The sequence below is a fragment of the Amblyraja radiata genome, chromosome 3, assembly GCF_010909765.2.
Source record: "Amblyraja radiata isolate CabotCenter1 chromosome 3, sAmbRad1.1.pri, whole genome shotgun sequence".
NCBI classification, from domain to species: Eukaryota; Metazoa; Chordata; class Chondrichthyes; order Rajiformes; family Rajidae; genus Amblyraja; species Amblyraja radiata.
The window spans coordinates 89,119,935-89,137,693 of NC_045958.1; the positions used below are offsets into that span (position 1 = coordinate 89,119,935).

The following is a 17,759-nucleotide window of genomic DNA, read 5'->3' on the forward strand; positions in this document are numbered from 1 at the left end:
AAAAAAGGCCCACGTTCCGCTCCGTTGCGTACTACATGTCAGCCCATTGCATTTAGTAGGAGTGATCTATCTTGCTCCGCTATAGGATCTTTGCTGGGCAGTGTTCACCACTTTTCCAACATCTGCAGTCTCTTGCATCTAGATTTTGAATTTACGTGAAAGCACGTTACTATCTTCCTCACACTCCCGAGTATGGCCAGGGCAGAAAGGTCAGAATTGGAATAGGAAGGGACATTTAAATGGTTAGCAACCATGACATCCCGCAAGCTTTGACAGACTGAGCACACGTGGTCGGCGAAACGGCCGCCTAGTCTACACTAGGTCTCCATGTGACACAAGTGGCCATGCAGCTGATTAATGAAGGTTTGTGTTGGAAGGAACTGCAGATGCTGGTTTACGCCACAGATAGGCACAATATACTGGAGTAACTCAGCGGATCAGCCGGCATGTCTGGAGAAAAGGAATGGGTGAAGTTTCAGGTTTAGATCCTTCTTTGTGATTACCAGTGAGAGAATCGAGGGCATGGGGAGGAGGGAATATGCAAAGGCAAACAAAATCTGAAACCACTATAAACACTAAAATTGGGATTACTGCTGATTGTTAAAATTGTTGGATTCCATCTGTTTGCCTGTTAAAGTCAGTAAGTCAGATTGTAAAACACAATGCAGAGATTGTGAAGAATGGAATTTAAATTGTATCCTTAGCAAAATCTCACAAAGAAAAATAATCTGATGTGTAATTTGCTCATCCTCTCCTGCCCTATTATTTACTGAGGCATGCTCAACAACTTTGGACAAAGTTATTTTTACAGAGGGGAAGGGCAAAGATGTGGTGGGCCATGTCTTATGAACTGAGCAAAGGTTTATAACCTTCCCACAGGGCCAATAAAATGTCAACCCTCAAATTTCAAATCAGTGCTGGTCAGTAAACAGCGAGCAATGCGTGCAGACCGTGTAATAATTTACAAATCAATCAGTGTAGTTGTCTAGCTATTTGTATTGTTGGTGGATGGTATAAATAAAAGCAGGGGGCCACTTCTGATGTACGTATGTTGTTGCAAGACAAAGCAATTTATAAAGATGCTATCATCTTTCATAGCAGCACAGTGACATAGCTGGTAGAGCTGCTTCCTCACATCGCCAGAGACCCGGGTTTGGTCCTGGCCTCGGGTGCTATCTGTGTGGAAGTTTGCAAGTTCTCCCTGTGACTTTGTGGGTTTTCGCATGAACCTTACATTAGAAGAGTCTGGAGTGAACATTTTAATCAAAGAGTTATGCCCCTGTTACCTGAACGGAGACTTTGCGCCCCACCCAAGGTTTCCATGCGGTTCCCGGAGGTTTTTGTCAGTCTCCCTACCTGCTTCCACTGCCCGCAACCACCTGCAACCTCCTGGAACCGCACGGAAACCTTGGGTGGGGCACAAAGTCTCCAGAGGTTTCCGTTCAGGTTTCCTAAGTGGGACAGGGGCATTAGGTTTAAGTAAAGGTGAGGTTTCGATAAAGCAATTCCCTTGGTGATTTCATACACCTCTATAAGATCATCCGTTTTCCTCTTGTGCTCCAAGGAACAAACTCCTAGCTTGCCCAACCTTCCCCTATGGCTCAGGCCCTCATGTCCTGGTAACATCCTCGTGAATCTCTGTATTCTTTCCAGCTTAATGACATCTACCCTGCAGCAGAGTGACCAAAATTGAACACAATGCTCCAAATGCAACTTCACCAACATCTTGTACAACCCTAACAGAACATCTCAACCTTTATACTCAATAATCTGACTGATGAAGGCCAATGTATGAAAGCTTCATGAGATGAGATGAGGAGAGGCCTCGATAACAGAGGATGTCTGTAACACCAGTCACTGATGTTACCAGGACTTGAAGGCTTGAGCTATAGGCAGTGATTGGGCCAAGTGTTTGAATCAAAAGAATCAGAGGACATAGGTTTAAGGTGAGAGGGGAAAGATTTAATAGGAACCTGAAGGGCAACTTTTTCACTGTGAGAGGGGTGAGTATATGCAACAACCTCCCAGAGGTGGTAGTTGACACAGTTACTGTAACAGCAGTTAAAAGACATTTGGACAGGTACATGTAAAGGAAAGGTTTAGAGGGATATGGGCCAAATACAGGAAGGTGGAACTAGTGTAGATGGGGCATCTTGGTCGGTATGGAAACGTTGGGCTGAAGGGTCTGTTTCCATGCTGTGTGACTATGACTGTGTTGTCTCAAGAGACCGTCTTGGCCTAATGTGATCAAAACCTGATTTAGTTTAGTTTAGAGATACAGCGTGGAAACAGGCCCGTTGGCCTGCCGAGCCTGCGCCGACCAACCATCACCCCGTACACTAATTATATTCAGCGCACTAGCGACAATTTACAGGGACAATTTACAGAAGCCAATTAAACTCAAACCTGCATAAGTTTGGAATGTGTCATATATTCTGTGGTTTTAGCGGTCGGTCATCAAGTGAGGCTTTTTTTTAATACAGAATAGTTTTGAAACTTCGCCATTTCAAGGTAAATGGCATGTCCCAACTAACGCTATCTAGATCCCATTGAAGCAAAATAATTCAGCAATCTTATCACCTTTCTAGTAGATTCTCCTTTCTAGTAGAGACCGCTCAGTTTACACGAAGAACAGCTTGTCATAAAGGGAGAATGAGATTGTAGGATAGTGTTGTTAAACAACATTTCACTGAGCTACATTAGAAGAGATTGGAGTGAAAGTTTTAATCAAAGTTTGAGTTTGGGTTTAGTTTGTTGTCACGTGTACTGAGGTAACAATGAAAAGCTTTTAATTGGATGGGAAAGGAATGGAGGGTTATGGTCTGAGCGCAGGTATATGGGACTAGGGGAGATTATGCACGGACTAGAAGGGTCGAGATGGCCTGTTTCCGTGCTGTAATTGTTATATGGTTATATGGTTTTCAAAAGGTTTCAACGGGTTTGATATAACTAATGATGAGATTTAGATAAAGCAGCAACAAAGTTGCTCCTGTTAAAAGATGATCCAAGGGCCAATTAAAATTAAAATTATGGGCAAAGTCCATAATAAGGATGTGAGGAAACTTTTTTACACATGGAGTAGTGACAAGACTAGCTGGTTCTAGGGGAGATAGAGACAGAATCAATCAGGGGACTGGATAAGCACATGAAGGAATTTACATTAACTTACAAACCTGTACATCTTTGGAGTGTGTAAGAAAACCGGAGCACCCGGGGAAACCCACGCGTTCATGAGGAGAATGTACACATTCCATACAGACAACACTTATAGTCAGGATCGAACCTGGGTCTCTGGCACTGAGGCAACAACTCCACCGCTGCACCAGCGCGCCACCCATGTTATTTATCTCAAAATTGTCTCCCTCATCTACTGATCCCCCTGACGGTGTGAATAATCTGAAATAGTCATTCACGGTAATGAGAGCAGCAAGAGAGGATTTAATAGGAAGTTCTTCCAGAAAGCTTTTGTGTACTTTTTTTACTCCTATGTTCTACATTGAAAGCTAGCAGGGGGTTGGAGGGAATAGCAGCTTCCTTCCCCCCTGCTTGCCTCCACTCTGCTGTTTTTGTTTCCTAAGAACCACGGCTACACTCCGAGCTCAGATTTGTCACGCTGGAGTTAATTTCTCTCAAATGCTTCCTCTCCTGACCATTACCCCCCTGAGAGGCATTAGAGTGAGGTGAACAGACTACGGGGCATTTACACTCATTACTCTGATCTTGGCATGTCTATGGCCTTCGTTACAAGCCTCACACCAAGAGCCAGATTTGAAAAGGGAGGGAGTGGGAGGAGGGGAGGGGGGGCGGGGGGGGGGGGGGGGGGGGGGAGGGAGGAGGGGAGGGGAGGGGGAAGAAGAGAAGCTGACAACTTGCAACCCGCTAAAAGGAAAGGCACTCCTTAAATGGATGTAAGCTTTCCTGGTACTGGCTTAACACAAAGTAACAAAAGGCAGCTGAGTCAGATTGACCTCCCGAAGCCAGGCTTTGGGGGATAGTCCAGCATGTTTGAATAAGACAGAGTACAGCTTCAGCTACCAAATAAGGCATTGATGCAAGCTGTTTCAGAATAATAGCTTTCTGCTCACATTGAACACAGATCGGAATGCTGCCAGTGTCTCTGGAGCTGGTTGTTTCCCTCACGTAGGCAGAGGTTTGGGGAGACTTAGCCCAGCCATTACTCTCACTTCTCCCTGAATTTAGTTCAGAGATACAGCGGGGAAACAGGCCCTTCAGCCCACCGAGTCCTCGCCGACAAGCTTGTGTGATAGTCTGGGCTGTGTGATAGTCTCACCCATTCACACTAGTTCTATCCTACACACCAGGGACAAGTTACAGAGGGTCAATTAACCTACAAATCCGCACGTCTTTAGAATGCGGGAGGAAACCGGAGCACCCGGAGGAAACACACAGTCACAGAGAGAACGTGAAAACTCCATATAGATACCATCCAAGGTCAGGATCAAACCCGGCTCACTGGCGCTGTGAGGCAGCAGCTCGAGGCAGCAGTAAGGTCCAATCAAAAGTAGTTCAAGGGTCTCCATTGAGGTAGATGAGAGGTCAGGACCGCTCTCTAGTTGTTGGTTCAGTTGCCTGATAACAGCTGGGAAGAAACTGCCCCTGAATCTAGATGTGTGTGTGTTTTCACATACCTGTACCTTTTGCCTGATAGGAGAGGCGGAGAAGAGGGTGTGACTGGGGTGAGACTCGCCCTTGATTATGGTGCTGCCCTTGCCGAGGCAGCATGAAGTGCAAATGGAGTCAGAGGAAGGGAGGTTGGCTTGTGTGATAGTCTGGGCTGTGTCCACAATTCTTTGCAATTTCTTGCGGTCTTGGATGGAGTGGTAGGAGAACAAGTACAGTGAGTCACAGGTACAATGAAACTAGGAACTGCAGATGCTGGTTAGTACACAAAAGAGCACAAAGCGCTGGAGTAACTCAGCGGGTCAGGCAGCATCTCGGGAGAACATGGATAGGTGACGTTTCAGTTCAGGACCCTTCTACAGACTGATTGTAGTTCAAGGGAGAATAAAAGTTGGAAGATAAGAAGAGTAGGATAAAGCATGGCAGGTTTCAAGGCTGAAGATGGGTTTCGACCCGAAACATCACCTATCCATGTTCTCCCGAGATGCTGCTTGACCCGCTGAGTTACTCCAGCACTGTGTCTTTTTTTTCCTGGCAAGCAATAGGCGGATACAGGTGAGGGGGTTGGGGCAATGGGGGGGGGGGGGGGGGGGGGGGGAGAGGAGAGGAGGAGAGGAGGAGAGGAGGAGGAGGAAGGGGGGGTCAGCTCAGCTCAGCTCAGGTTGGGAGAACTGGAGTCCAAACTTCTTTGTGTGTATGGCGTGCACAGCCTAAAGCTGTAGGACAACTTGTTCTATTTGATCTTATTTGATTGTGAACTCCAGGTTAATTGCATTCATCGAAACAGGGCGGACCACGTGAAGATTGCAATCTTCCAACTCTGGGGCCAGATGTTGTTACCATTCTCAGAGAAGGCTCTCTATTCCTGACAGATCTAAATTTATGAACCTGTGCTCTGATTTTCTCTCACTCTTCACAAGAAGTGCAGTTTCTACCTGAACTGCACTCCCTGAGAAGGTGATGGAGGCCGGTAAAATGGAGACACAAGGAACAACTGCAGATGCTGGTTTACAAAAATAAAGCCACAAAGTGCTGGAGTAACTCAGTGGGTCATGCAGCATCTCTGGAGAACATGGTTAGGTGGCGTTTCAGGTCATGACCCTTCTTCAGACTGATTATGGATGGTGGTGGGGAGAGGGGGAGAGAAAGCTGAAAGAGAGGTGGGCTGAGCAAACAAAGTCTGACAAGTGATAGGTGGAGACAGGTGAGGGGGGGGGGGTGGGGAGGGTTGATAGACTGATGGTTGGACTAAGGCCAGATATGAAAAGACAAAAAGTGTGTTATAGACACATAGTCATGGAGTCATACAACGTGGAAACAGACCCTTCAGCCCAACTTGCACATGCCGACCAACATGTCCCATCTACACTAGTCCGACCTGCCTGCGTTTGGCTCATGCCCCTCAAAACCTGCCCTAGCCATGTACCTGTCCAGTTGTTTCTTAAACGTTGCAATAGTACCTGCCTCATCTCCCTCCTCCGGTCTCAACTACCTCCTCCAGTTTTAAGGAGATAAAGATAAAAGAGGCTGGTCCTGTAAAGCCAGAGGAAGGAATACAGGTGGTAGGTGATGGGGTGAAATGGATGGGAATCCAGGTGGGGTACAGGGACCCTCATTTAAAAAGTGTCTGAATGAGCACTTGACCTGCCAAGGCATAGAAGGCTGCAGTCGTTGTGGGGATCGAACCCGGCTCTCTAGCGCCGTAAGGCAGCAACTCTACCGCTGCACCACTGGGCCGCCCTATGTTCTATGTCAACATAGTCCCACTGGGTGTAAATGTTGCGATGTAATTGCAATAGACAATAGACAATAGTTGCAGGAGTAGGCCATTCGGCCCTTCGAGTCAGCACTGCCATTCACTGTGATCATGGCTGATCATCCACAATCAGTACCCCATTCCTGCCTTCTCCCCATATCCATTGACTACGCTATCTTTAAGAGCTCTATCTAACTCTCCCGAAAGCATCCAGAGAATTGGCCTCCACTGCCTTCTGAGGCAGAGAATTCCACAGACTCACCACTCTCTGTGTGAAAACATTTTTCCTCATCTCCATTCTAAATGTTTTATCCCTTATTCTTAAACTGTGGCCCTTGGCTCTGGACTATCCCAACATTGGGAACATGTTTCCTGCCTCTAGCGTGTCCAATCCCTTAATAATCTTATATGTTTATTACATGCTGTGTCTCTAAACTAAACTAATCTAAATAGTACAACAGAGGAACAGGCCCCCTTTGGCCCACAATATCTGTGCTGAACTTGATACCAAATTAAATTAATCTCCTCTACCTTCATGTGATCCATATCCCTCTATTCCCTGCATATCCATGTGTCTATCCAAAAGCTTCTTAAATACCACTATCATATCTGCCTCCACCATCCTAACAAAACCTGCCCTGCACATTTCATTTAAACTTTGCGTCTATCTTATAAAGGTATGCCCACTAGTTTTTGATATTTCCCACCTGGGTAAAATGTTTTGACTGCTTACCCTACCTATGCCTCCCGTAGTTTTATATGCCTCCAAAAACCTACATTCCTGCACTCTCACTGATTCTTGATAACTCTCCTGGGAATATGGGGAGAATTAATAAAATTGGATTACTATAGGATTGTAGGAGTATATTATAGGATTATAGGTGCCGCACTGGTAGACCAGGGGCCCGGGTTCAATTCTGACTACGGGTGCTGTCTGAAGGACGTTTGTACATTCTCCCTGTGACCACGTTGGTTTTCTCCAGGTGCTCTGGTTTCCTCCCACACTCCAAAGACGTACAGATTTAAAGGTTAATTGGTTTTGGTATAATTGTAAATTGTCCCTGGTAGAGGTCAAGCAAAGGGAAAATACCATAGCGTCGAATATTGTTTCTCAGCATTGAAGTGTCGAATATAGTTTCTCAGCATTCTTAAGGGGTTGGACAGCCTAGATGCAGGAAGATTGTTTCCGATGTTGGGGAAGTCCAGAACAAGGGGTCACAGTTTAAGGATAAGGGGGAAATCTTTTAGGACCGAGGTGAGGAAAACATTTTTCACACAGAGAGTGGTGAATCTCTGGAATTCTCTGCCACAGAAGGTAGTTGAGGCCAGTTCGTTGGCTATATTTAAGAGGGAGTTAGATGTGGCCCTTGTGGCTAAAGGGATCAGGGGGTATGGAGAGAAGGCAGGTACGGGATACTGAGTTGGATGATCAGCCATGATCATATTGAATGGCGGTGCAGGATCGAAGGGCCGAATGACCTACTCCTGCACCTATTTTCTATGTTTCTATGTTTCTAAGTGTAACAGTTCCAGAGAAAAGGTCCAATGTCTGCGGTGCGGTTGGTTGGAGAATCGAGACCCTAACTTATGGAAGAATCATTCAGAAATCTGATACCAGAGGGAAAGAAGCTGTTTCTGAGTCTAGTGGTGCGCGCTTTCAAGCTTCTGTACCTCCTGCCCGACGGGAGTGTTGAGAAGAAGGAATGACCAAGGTGGGAAAGGTCTTTGATTATGTTGGCTGCTTTTCCGAGGCAATGTGAAGTGTCGAGATAGAGAGTGTCCACGGTGGGGAGTCTGATCTGTGTGATGAACTGGGCTACATCCACAACTCTGCTTTTTGTTTTGCCAGAACACCTTTATGGTGAAACAGCAGCACTCTCTGCAGGTTTTTTTGAGAGCTTTTATTTTGAAGTGACTCAGTGGAGCTAGGCTGGAGTATTACTGAGTCATGAGGCGGAATTCTGTCATTCTCTGACTGGGCTGTATATATTGTTGGATATCTGTTAGGCTTGCTGCATTTGGCTGTGATGTTTCAGTGCTGGCGAGACATCCTTTTAAACCACCCTGTTTTGAGAGTCCGGTGGACATCTAAGTGTCAAACAAGCGAGACTTGAGAGGAGGTAAGGGATTCATTTTTGCTGAGTTGTTTTTTATTGTTGAAACCATGGTTCTTTTTTTGGCAACTGGAGTTTAACTTTACTCTGTGAAGACGTATAAGGATTCTAGTCAACTTTCACAGGTTTTCAGAAGCTGATGGGATTTTCCACAAAACCCTTACAAAAAAATATTAAAGTTAGGAGAACAATGGTCTGTTATGACTGCAGTTATACTGTCAGTGTTGCATTAAAGTTAAATTGTGCACTGCATTTTCACACAGACAATATTGTTATATAAAACATATCTACTTTTATCTTTTAAAAAGGGACAAAGTGCAGGAATAACTCAGCGAATCAGACAGCAACACTGGAGAACATTGATGGGTGATGTTTCAGGTCAGGATCCTTCCAAACTGAAACGGTACCTGTCCATGTTCTCCAGAGATGTTGCCGGACCCGCTGAGTTACTCCAGCACTATGTGTCTATCTTTGGTATAAATCAGCATCTGCAGTTCTTTGCTTCTATACTTAGTTTAGTTTATTATTGTCACGTGTACCGAGGAACAGTGAAAAGCTTTTTTATTGCGTGCTATCCAGTCAGCGGAAAGACTGTGAATGATTACAATCAAGCCATCGACAGTGCACAGATACAGGATAACGTTGAATAGAAATGCTGCTGTTGGAATAAAGATTTAAAAGAGTGGAGCGATTGTAATGAATGATAGCAGATCCACTTCTGGAACCAGCACACAGAGGGCTCAGAAGGGCGATGTAATGGCACAGTGGTGGAGCTGCTGCCTCATAGCGCCAGAGACCCGGTTTCGATTCTGACTACAGGTGCTATCTATATGGAGTTGGTATGTTCTCTCAGTAACCACGTGGATTTTCTCTAGGTGCTCCGGTTTCCTCCCTCACTCCAAAGACCTGTAGGTTTGTAGGTTAATTGGCTTCTGTAACATTGTAAATGGTCCCTAGTGGGTAGGATAGCACTAGTGTACAGGGTGATCGCTGGTTGGTGTGGACTTGGTGGGCCGAAGGGCCTGTTTCCACACTGTATGTCTAAAGTCTAAAGTAAAGCCTGGCATCACCACCGTCTTGGACACCTAGAACCCTTTATCTGTGCACCGAAGCCCATAACCATTCAAGCTTGTGTTGAGTGTCAGGACCCTTGGACAAGTATTGAATGTCCAAGTGACTAAGTGTTGAGGCTGTGCCTAGCTTCTTCCTTTCAGCCAAACACGAGAAAGCAATTTAATAGCATCAGTTAGATGCTTCAGAGATACAGCGCGGAAAAGATCACCGTGTACACTAACACTATCCTACACACTAGGGACAATTTTACAATTTACAGAAGTGAATTAGTTTACAAACATGTAGGTCTTTGGAGTGTGGAAGGAAACCGGAGTACCTGGAGAAAATCCACGTGGTCACGGAGAAAGTCCAAATCCGTACAGAGAGCACCTATAATCAGGATTGAATCCAGGTCTCTGGCGCTGTAAGACAGCAACTCTACTGCTGCGCCACCAACGCTCTACGCCACTGTGCTTCAACTACTGTGTAACGTTCCACAACAAAGATCAACAAAACCGAATAGTAATGCAAAAGATAGACAGACAAAGTGCTGGAGTATCCCTGCAGGTCAGGCAGCATCTCTGCAGATATAAAGGATAAGTGATGATTCAGATCGGGACCCTTCTTCAGACTCCAGAGATGCTGCCTGACCCACTGAATTACTGCAACGCTTGGTGTGTATATGTGGTATAAACCAGCATCTGCAGTTCTTTGTTTCCACATGAACTGAAATGCAGTTTAGGAACCAATCAACAAATGACAAGGAAGTATTTAGGCTGTCTCTTACAGTTCTTCTCAGTCTTGGGACAATTTGGGGGATTAGTTGTCTTTTGCTTTTTCTTTATTTTTTTTATGAAAGAAAACCTTTCTCCATCCTTTCCCTCCAAAACTTCACTCAGAATCGCAAAAGGGAAATGAGCCCCAGACCCTTTTTATTTCTATGAGGTTAGTTTTGTCATTCAGCAAATGTTGGCAACCATACAAAACAAGCAACGTGACTTGCTCCCTGAAGACCGCTGCTGTTGTCATGGCAGCAGACAAGGTAGAATTATTTTTTTTCTTTCTAAGTCAATATAAAAGGGGAACGTGACCATTCTTGGTGTTAAGTCCCAGTTTGGATCCAGTAACAGAAACAACCGTACAAGTGAGGGGAGCAATGCCTGGAACTCTTTAAAGAGCTTCCTTTCAACTCATGAGATCTGTAAGCATAAATATTGATAAAGGTTAAACTTTCTTAGTTTTAGTTTTTGTGGCGCAGGCAGCATGACGGCACAGGGCAGCACAGTGGAACAGCGGTAGAGTTGCTGCCTTACAGCGCCAGACACCCGGGTTCTATCCTGACTTTGGGTGCTGTCTGTACGGAGTTTGTACGTTCTCCCTGTGACCATGTGGTCTTTCTCCGGGTGCTCTGGTTTTGTCCAACACTCCACATACGTACAGGTTAATTGGCTTCAATAAAAATTGTAAATTGGCCCTAGTGTGTTGGATAGTGTTAGTGTACAGGGTGATCGCTGGTCGGCGCTGACTCCGTTGGCTGAAGGGCCTGTTTCCACGCTGTATCTCTAAAGTGTAAAGTGTAGAGTTTAGGTATACAACATGGAAACAATCCCTTTGGCCTACTGAGTCTGTGCCAACCATCGATAACCCGTTCGGACTATTCCATGCTATCACACTTTCGCATCCACTCCCTACACTGGGACGACAGATGGCACAATGGGCTAAGTGTTCGGCTGGCAACCGGAAGGTAGCCGGTTCGAATCCCGCTTGGAGTGCATACTGTCGTTGTGTCCTTGGGCAAGACACTTAACCCACCTTTGCCTGTGTGTGAATGTGTGTGAGTGATTGGTGGTGGTCGGAGGGGCCGTAGGCGCAGATTGGCAGCCACGCTTCCGTCAGTCTGCCCCAGGGCAGCTGTGGCTACAGAAGTAGCTTACCACCACCGAGTGTGACTGAGGAGTGAATGAATAATGCGATGTAAAGCGCCTTGAGTATTAGAAAGGCGCTATATAAATCCCATCCATTATTATTACACACTAGGGGCAATTTACAGAAGACAATTAACCTACAGACCTGCACATCTTTAGGATGAGGCAGGAAACCGGAACACCTGGAGGAAACCCAGGCAGTCATAGGGAAAATATGCAAACTCCACGCAGACGGCACCCAAGGGCAGGATCGAACTCGGGTCTCTGGCGCTGTGAGGCAGCAGCTCTACCAGCTGCGCTATTGTGCCACACACATGAAAAGTTGATTTGAAAAACAAAATTTGTTTATGATTCATTTTAAAACTATTCATGTGAGCACATGAAGATGGTGGGTATTTGGAACGAGCTGCAAGAGGAGATGGTTGCGGCAGGTACTATAACAACAACATTTAAACAACATTTGGGCAGGTACATGGATAAGAACATTTAGAGGGTTTAGAGGGATATGGGCTAAGCGAGGGCAGGTGGGACTAGTGTAGATGGGGCATCTTGGTCAGCGTGGGCAAGTTGGGCCGAAGGGCCTGTTTCCCCACTGTATGACTTTGACTCTATCCTTGTCTAGGGGCATCACAACCGTATAGCCAGTAAAACCAGCTGCCTGAGAGTAGGGTTTGATCATGACCTTGGGCACTGTCTTTGTGGAGTTTGCATGTTCCCTGTGACCTTGTGGGTTTCCTCTGGGTGCTCCATTTCCTCCCACATCTCAAAGACGTGTGGATTGGTACAGGTTAATTAGCTGCTGTAAATTGTCCCTGGTGTGGAGAATCTGGGGGAATGGTGATGAGAATGTGGGGAGAACAAAAAAAAAGGAGATTAGTGCGACGATCGATGGTCAGAATAGACTCAGTGGGCTAAGGATCCTATGTCTTTGCGGCATATCGCTGTGACTAGCATCCAGGGGCACGATATATTGATCTAGAGACATGACTGAATCATAATGGGCCGCTGGCTAGTTTAAATCCAGGTCCACCACCAATTTTTCAGCACACTTGGTTCCAGAGCCTTGCTGGATTATCCGTTTTGCCGGACCTACAGAGGTCAGGGCCACCGACAGGAATCCAACGGTTTCGAAAAGGTACCGAAATGGTGCAGACATTATGGGCCGATAGGGCCCTTTAAAGTCATACATCACGGAAACAGACGCTTCGGCCCATGTGGGTTTTCACCAGGTGCTAAGGTTTCCTCCCACACTCCAATGAAGTACAGGTTTGTAGGTTGATTGGCTTCTATAAATTAAATTGTCCCTGGTGTGTAGTATAGTGCTAGTGTACGGGGTGATCACTGGTCGGCGCGGGCTCAGTGGGCTGAAGGACTTGTTTCTACACTGTACCTCTAAAGTCTAAAGTTTGGTAGAAAGAATACGCGGAAGCATAGATAGTGACAGAGCTATAAGGAGTATGCAGGAATACACAATATCTTCTAGGAGGGGCTGCGCACATTTGTATAAGGAATGGTGGAGTTGCTGCCTCACAGTGCCAGAGCCCCGGGTTCAACCCTGACTATGAGTGCTGTGTGTGTGGAGTTTTACACGTTCTCCCTGTGACTGCGTGGGTTTTCTACGGGTGCTCCAAGAACCTCCCAGATCCCAAAGACGTGGTTTGTCTGAAGAAGAGTCCCGACCTGAAAAGTCACCTACCCATATATTCCAGGATGCTGCCTAACCTGCTGTGTTACTCCAGCATTTTGCCTCTTTTATTTGTAAACTAAGGTAGCATCTGCAGTTCCAAGGTTTGTAGGTTAATTGGCTTCTGTAAATTGCCCCCTGGTGTGTAGAGAAAGAGTGGATGCGAATGTGGGATAACACAGAACTAGTGTGAACGGGTAATCGATGATTGGCGTGGACTCAGTGGGCTGAAGGACCTGATTTCAAGCTATATTTTATATATTAAGAAATAGCCGATGGAAACAGGCTCTTCAGCCCATCGAGTCCACACTGACCATCAATCACCTGTTCACACTAGCTCTATGTTATCCCACTTTCTTATCTACTCAATACACACTAGGGGCAATTTACAAAGCCAATTAACCTGCAAACCCACACGTCTTTGGAATGTGGGAGGAAACCACAGCAGCCGGAGGAAACCCAAGTGGTTACAAGGACAACGTGCAAACTCCACACAGACAGCATTTAAATCCAGGTTTAATACGGCTAATAATCCAGGCCAGATTCTGGGAAACCTCCTGTGCACCCTCTCTTAAGTCTCCACATCCTTTCTGTAATAGGGTGACCAGAACTACATGCAATATGGAATAATTTATTGTCACATGAGACAAGACACAGTGAGATTCTTTGCTTCCATACCCAGGGTCTGCAAATCGTCGCCACATAAACAGTGCTGATTTATTCCAACGGTGGCCTAACAAAAGTTTTATAAAGTTGCAACAAAAGTACCTGACTTTAGACTTTAGTGATAGAGCGTGGAAACATGCCCTGCGGCCCACCGAGTCTGCGCCAACCAGCGATCACCCTGTACACTAGCATTATCCTAATACTTAATACTGTTATACTTATATTCATCTGGGTAACATGTACAGAGCTTAACAGCAATGCACACCACCCATATATGGGTAAAGAAAACCAAGAGGGAGATTCATGTTCAGGGTAAGGACCACGTGTTCAGATTGCTAATCCGCATTTTTTCAAACATTAGGCTGTTTACTCTCTCTAGCCTGTTCCAACATTCAATGATCCCCATGATTGTTCTGTGGTGGAAGGAACACTGTCAGACCAGCGAGGATAAATGTGGAATAATATATATAATCCAATCCAATCCAACTTTATTTGTTAAGCACTTTAAAACAACCAATGTTGACCAAAGTGCTGTACAGAAGAATAAACAAGACATCATAAACAGACAACATAACAGCTCACATGAGGCGCAAAAATTACATATGAAATACAACAATATAACACAGGCATTCACACACACCAATGAGCCTTACTATACCACTATGCTGTCCAACTGAACATAGATTTGCTGTCTTTGTGGGACCTTCTAGTGTTAAACAAAGATTTAGAAGGTAAACCACAAAAGTAGTAACTTGTAAAAGAACTGAATAAGTAAGCCCATTCCTTCTCTCCATTTTGCTGAGTTACTCCAGCATTTTGTGCCTACCTTTGATTTAAACCAGCATCTGCCCTTCTTTCCTGTACATGAATAAGTAAGCTGTTCAATCAATTCAGGAAGAAATAGATTTGGTTAAACATCTATGGCCATCATCACTGAGCTAAACTGGTGGTTACTGTGGGCTCACTAAACTCTTTAATCTTTTTGATCTTTACATACCAATGATGTTATGTTGTGTGGTACCATTTCCCTCTCCTGTGGTAGGAATGTACAGCACCAGAACAGACTATTGTGGTTCAAATTAACTTGTCCAAAATATGTCCCAGATTATAACATACAGTGGATTCAGACATACCAAAACTCAGTGTCATCCTGCTAAATGTGGTTTGTATGGATTTTGTCAGTCTCTGTGTTTGTGCATGTATGTATATGTGCATCTCTCTCTCTCTCTGTCTCTATCTATCGATGTCTCTATCTCTCTCGCCTGCGGAGTCTAGAGAGACGAGAAGGAGTAGAGAGTAGAAGACGAGATCGCGATGCGGGAGCAGTGGGATAGGGATCGGGCGGGACCGAGAGAGGGAGAGAGCGAGGCCGAGAGAAGAGAGAGAGAGACGAGAGAGAGAGAGAGAGAGAGAGGAGAGAGAGGAGAGAGAGAGAGCGAGAGAGAGAGAGAGAGAGAGAGAGAGAGCGGAGCGAGAGCGAGCGAGAGAGAGAGAGCGTCTATGATAGCGACTCGCTGCTCAGCTTAGAGATACCGTACCTATCTATCATTCCATAATCTCTATATCTCCCTCTCCCTCTCTCTCTCTCTCCCCCCTCTCTCTCTCTCTCTCTCTTTCTCTTTCAATAGATAGAATTTTCAACGGATCAAGAGTGTTTAATTGTCATATGTACCAACAATGAAATTCCGTACAGCAGCTTAACAAGCCATATACACAATAACACATGGATAATATATACTATTAAAATACAATAAATTATTAACCATATTACTAGGTAACCATTATAGTGCAGGGAAAAATACTTGCATCATGCAACCAAAGACACAGTCCACAGAATATGATAGTTGCTGAAGGTAATGTTGTGTGATGTTCAAGAACTTGATGGTTGCTGGGAAGAAGCTGTTCCTGGTGGTCAAGGTTTTCAGGCTCCTGTAAGTACCCCTTCCCAATGGTAGGAGTGAAATGAGAGCACGGCCAGGGTGGTGTGGGTATTTGATGATGTTAGCTACCTTTTTGAGGCAGTGCCTCCGATAGATCCCTTTGATGGTGGCAAGATCAGTCCCCGTGATGGATCAGGCAATGTCTACCACTCTCTGTAATGCCCTTTGTTCCATGGACATTTGAGTTGCCAAACCAAACCATGATACAACCGGTCAATGTGCTCTCTAATGCACACCTGAACTGTAGAGGTTCGATAGACTGTTTGTCAATGTATCCAATCTCCTCAAGCTTTGTGATTGGATCAATGTGGTGAGCCTTGGCAAGACCAGATTACATAACCCAGTTGTTTATCTATTTTAGAGTATGGATATATCATAAAGTTGCAACTACAGATATCAAGTTTGATCCAACCTAGGGTGCTCTCTGTGTGGTGTTTACTCGTTCTCCTTGTGACCACGTGGGTTTTCTCCGGCTGCTCTGGTTTCCACCCACACTCCAAAGACATGTGGGTTCGTAGCTTAATTAGTATAGAGATTCAGAGTGGAACAGGCCCTTTGGCCCACCGAGTCCACTCCGACCACCGATCACCTATACACTAGAGTGACTAGTATACGTTATCCCATCCTACACAATAGGGGCAATTTACAGAAGCCAATTAACCTACAAACCTACACATCTTGGTATGTGCGAAGAAATTGGAGCACTCGCAGGAAACCCACGCAGTCATGGGCAGAATGTACAAACTCCGTACAGACAGCGGCCATAGTCAGGATTGAATCCAGGTCTCTGGTGCTGTAAGGCAGCAGATTTACCACTGTGCCACTGTGTCAATTGACCCTGTGTAAAATTGCACCAAGTGTGTAGAGAGTGGATGTGAAAGTGAGATAACATAGAACTGGTGTGAGTGGGTGATCGACGGTCCGTGTGGACTCGGTGGGCCCAAGAGCCTATATCCATGCTGTATCTTTTTTTTTAAAACACTCCCTGACCATGTCCCCCATTTTGTTGCTGAATTGTTTAGTTTATTTGGCATCAGGCACCATGGCAACATTCCAGACTCCTCCCTCCCCTTAATTCTCGGGATTTTGGCTGTATGTTCTCACTGGATCACATTTCAGCAGATATCAGAAGAATGACTATTCTGTTTTCAAGCTTCAGCTAAATTTAGCTGCTTCAGGATTACTGAAAAAGGAGTTTAACTGGCAGCTCACCATCTATTGCGACGATGGGATAATTCTGCATTTCCTTTTGGTTTCCTTCTTTGGCTTGGAATGGATGCTGGCAAGTTTATATTTACATGAGCTTAGAAAGATATCTTTACCCATTTCATTTCCACTGTTCTGGTCTGTGATGGAGGTTTGGGATTTTGAGAGTCGAACAGCTAAACAGCCGGGAGACACAGTGACGCAGTGGTTGGGTTGCTGCCGTATGGCTCCAGAGACCCGGGTTCAATCCTGACTACTATTGCTGTCTGTATGGAGTTTGTACCTTCTCCCTGCGACCGCATGGGTTTTCTCCAGGTGCTCCAGTTCCTTCCTACACTCCAAAGACGTGCAAGTTTGTAGCTTAATTGGCTTTTGTAAATTGTAAATTATCCCTAGTGTGTAGGATAATGCTGGTGTATGGGGTGATCGCCGGGCCTGTTTCCATGCTGTATCTCTACAGTCTAAAGTACAGAAACAGGGCCTTCAGCCCACGTGTCCCATCTCAGCTAGTCCCATTTGCCCACAGGCAAGATTTGCATTGTACCTCTACCTCACTGACCCTGTGAACACAACAATAAACTTCAACTAGATCAATGGTCCCTGGAAAATAAGAATATTAAACTCATTGACAAATCTCAAAGGCATGCGCTGTAGGGAGAGGTTGGGCAGGCAAAGAGTTTATTCCTTAGAGCACAGGAGGATGAGGGTGATCTTACAGGAATGCATAAAATCATGAGGCAGATGGGGTGAATGCAAAGTCTTTCACCCAGGGTA

General features: G+C 45.4%; 1 protein-coding gene across 7 annotated transcripts in view; it reads left to right on the forward strand.

The window, feature by feature from the left end:
* The window catches only part of palld (palladin, cytoskeletal associated protein), a 252,184-nt gene that overhangs the window by 166,256 nt on the left and 68,169 nt on the right, over positions 1-17,759 (forward strand). Inside the window, exons 1-2 of one of the 7 annotated variants that reach the window (XM_033018287.1) lie at positions 8,337-8,517; positions 10,633-10,765. The exons of 5 other annotated variants lie outside the window; for them this stretch is intronic. The gene's annotated coding sequence lies outside the window, so the exon portion shown is untranslated. Of the gene's footprint in view, positions 1-8,336; positions 8,518-10,632; positions 10,766-17,759 lie in introns of those variants that run through there. One more of the 7 variants, XM_033018286.1, reaches the window with a different exon arrangement.